The sequence below is a fragment of the Austrofundulus limnaeus genome, unplaced genomic scaffold (assembly GCF_001266775.1).
Source record: "Austrofundulus limnaeus strain Quisiro unplaced genomic scaffold, Austrofundulus_limnaeus-1.0 Scaffold45, whole genome shotgun sequence".
Classification (NCBI taxonomy): Eukaryota; Metazoa; Chordata; class Actinopteri; order Cyprinodontiformes; family Rivulidae; genus Austrofundulus; species Austrofundulus limnaeus.
The window spans coordinates 2696182-2699911 of NW_013952447.1; positions in this window are offsets into that span (position 1 = coordinate 2696182).

A 3730-nucleotide genomic window follows, 5' to 3' on the forward strand; every position below is an offset into this window, starting at 1 on the left:
GTTAACATTAATTTGAACCAGTAAAATTGTTTAGTTACAATTTGAAAATGTACAAGTTTCTTTGATATTTGAAATTTGATAGATCAATCAAATTTAGATTAACATCTGCAGCTAACATCTGAACACATTTTTGTTGAACCAAGATTTGTATTTAATGTTCACAGCAACAGCAAATCAGACATGTCTTTTTTATTTGTTTTTAAAAAGAGTCGGGTTCTCTCCGTTGTATTATTCCAATATTTTCGTTAATTTATAACCAAGGATTGTTGGAGTATAAGGTTTTGACAGCATTACAAAAAAATGTTCCAAAACCAAATTTTTCTAAAGATTGAAAAATAAATTAATGTTTGATTGTATCAAAAGCTTTATAAAAATCCAGGAAGAGAATGTAACTATCATCAGGTACCAAATCTGAATAATCGAGTAGGTCTAAAACTAGTCTGATATTGTTCAAGATGTGTCTGTTTCTCATAAAACCTGACTGTGTCTCATCAATAACTGTATCCAACATCTCTTTAATTCTATTAGCAAGTATTAAAGCCATAATTTTATAGTCATCATTGAGTAAACTTATAGGTCTCCAATTATCAATAAAAAGTGTGTCTTTGTTTGGTTTCGGAATGAGTGTTATGAGTCCTTGAGTAAGTGTAGGAGGGACAGTGTTATTCTCCACTTTCTAGGAAAACCTGTAGGACAAATGGAGCTATATGATTAGAAAATGATTGATAAAACTCAGAAGATAAACCATCTGTGCCGGGAGATTTGTTAGCCTTGAGTGCAGTAATGCATTTTGAAATTTCCTCCACTGTAAAAGGGCTGTCACAATCATTTCTATCTTCAACTGTTATAGTTTTTAAGTTCTGAATACTGTTTAGAAATGACATTGAAACCTCTTCATTGAATTTTGAGCTGTACAAGTCAGAATAAAATTTTGCACAAAAGGTTGAAATTTGTTTAGGGTTGTTTGAAATGGAGTCATCAATGTTTAGTTGATGAATAAAATTTGTTTTTAATCTATGTTTTTCAAGTCTGAAAAAGTAAGCAGAATTTCGCTCTCCCTCCTCGAGCCATCTCTTCCTGGATCTGATAAAGGCACCTTCAGCCTTGTGTTGGTATAAGCTGTCCAGTTTGTTTTGAAGTTCTATTAAATTTCATTTATCTTCCTCCAAAATTTCTTCTGGGGATTTCTGTCAGTAAGAGGTAATCTTGCATATTATAGCTTCCTCTTCAGCTTTCCTCTGTTTAGAAATTCGACTCCCATATTGTCTTAAGAATTTGCCAGTTTCAAATTTGAAAAGTTCCCAATTTCTGCAGAAGGACCTCTCCCTGTTAGCCTTGTTCCAATAATCTACGATTAATTTATTTATTTGAACTTTAACCATCTCATGTTTTAACAAGGAATTATTCAGTTTCCAATAAGAACATTTGTAAGATTTATCACGAGCACAAATTTGGATACTTATGTAAATAGCTCTATGATCTGTAAGAGGGGTGGCAAGTTTATTAACAACAATGCTATTTTTATTTATATGATTAGAGATGAGCCAGAAATCAATTTGAGATTGCTTGGATCCTGTTTTATTGCTCCAAGTAAAGGTTTTATCATCTGGAAAATTTTCTCTCCAAACATCTACAACATTAAATTTCTCCATAAAGTTTTTCAAATTTGTATTTTATGAGGTCTGCTGCCTTGGAGGCCATCTATCGATTGTATTATCTAAGGCAATATTAAAGTCCCCGCCGATTAACAGGATTGATTCTGGATATTTTGAAAGCCAACGTGTAATTTTTCATCTAATGTGTCAAATAGTTTGTCATTTTCAGATTTATTATTATAACCATTAACTATAATAAAATATTGTTGTAGCATCCAATTACTGAACAGGTGTAATGTCCTAGGATATCACAGTCAGAGTGTATTATAGTTCCAGAAAAATTATTTTTAAAAGTGGCAACCCCAGCGGAGCGCTCCGATCCATGAGATAACTAGATTTCAATTCCCCATTGTGATTTCCAGAAATTACTGTCATCAGATGTGGAGTGACTCTCTTGAAAAAAAAAAAATCTGTTTTAAGTTGTTTGGCAAATAAGAATAATGATTTGCACTTACAAGCTTGCCCTGGCGTTAAGAGAAACAAACGATAAAGACAAAGTTATTAAGAACGACTAACAACAACAACAATAAAAAGAACAAGTTATAAACCTCTTAAGCTAAGAGTGTATTCACAAAGAAAGGGGACCGGGTGCTGCACAGTTTAAATAATAGAGTGGTAAATAACCTAAATAAGTAAGTTTACCAAAAATATAGATTTTAACTATCTATTTTGGTTTAACAATAGTATTTTAAAACTTTTAAATGGAAAGAGTTTAGTTTTCAGTATAAAATAAAACATTAACCTAAGGAGAATATGATAATAAAAAGGAAACTATAGTAAAAAAAAATAGACCAGGTTCATCATGTGAAGGGATTCACAAAAGGGTCACTTTTAAAGTTTAAGTGAATGTCTATGAAGGAGGGAGGACTTCTGCTCCACTGATAAATCCACGACCCCCAACGAAATAAGCTGGCTTACCCTCCTTATGGGCTTTGTCTATTAGAGGCCWCAGTTTATTGTGACATTCTCTGTCCTCTTTGGATAGGTCCTCGGCAAATTTCAGATGGTTGTTCCTCAGATAGGATGAAGTTTTAGCTGCTTTCCATGTAGCATCTCTGATAACTCTGGAGGTGAACTGAATGATGATCCCTCTGGGTTTGGTACTTCCTTGTCTCTTAGCTCCAAGTCGGTGTACAGTATCAATGGAATCAGGCAGCTTGTGTTTTTGATCTGGTACAACTGACTGGCATATTTCTATCACTTTTCTTTGAATGTCTTCTTTCTCTGTCTCCTCAGCTCCGTGTCGTCTGAGATTCCATCTTCTAGAGTATCTTTCCAGTTCAGTTCTCCTCTGCTGGCAGTTGTCAAATCGAGCTTCCTCTATTTACTTTTTTTTCCAGGTCACACACTTTCCCCTTTACATCTTTCATTTCAGCACACACAAAGTCAATAGTCTTTTTAAGACCCTCGATCTTGAGTGTGTTCTCTTTCACCATGCCTTCGATGTTATCAGATCTGGTGTTTATTAATGCAGACAGACTGGATATTATTTCGTTTGTGGCAGATGAGTCAAGGCTGCTGCATTCATACATCACCTTCTTTGGAGCTGGAGATTTCAAAGGTATAACAGGTAGGGGAGGAAATTCATCCTTTTCCTCTTCATTCAACGTGATTGTTATCGGAGCTGCAGCATAGTTGTGGCAGTTATCGAATAAAGCGTTGCCGAAAGTAGCATTAGCCTCATTAGCGATCTCTGAGGTTAGCTTGGACTTGGACGTATCTAGTCCTCTTTTCGCTCCTTTTTGGTTCTGCATTCTGCTGTAACTTTCTCTGACTGTTGTGTCTGTTATCTTTGAAAGAACCTTTAGTACCAAAGATAATATAGTCTAGGTTTTACCGCATTTTATGAGCTTTTTGTGCAGACCTCGGTAGAAAGCATCCACTCACTCCGCCATCTTGGCCATCCCCCACAAAGTTCATATTATTACATTCACTTGTCCATAAGACCGCCCCGTGAAAACGGCGAAGATGTAACAATATGGTAATTAAAATGGATTAATAGCACCCCAAATCATGATGGCGCCCCCACCACTGTGCCGTGTAGAAAACATCTCAGGTGGGATCTCCTTGTCATG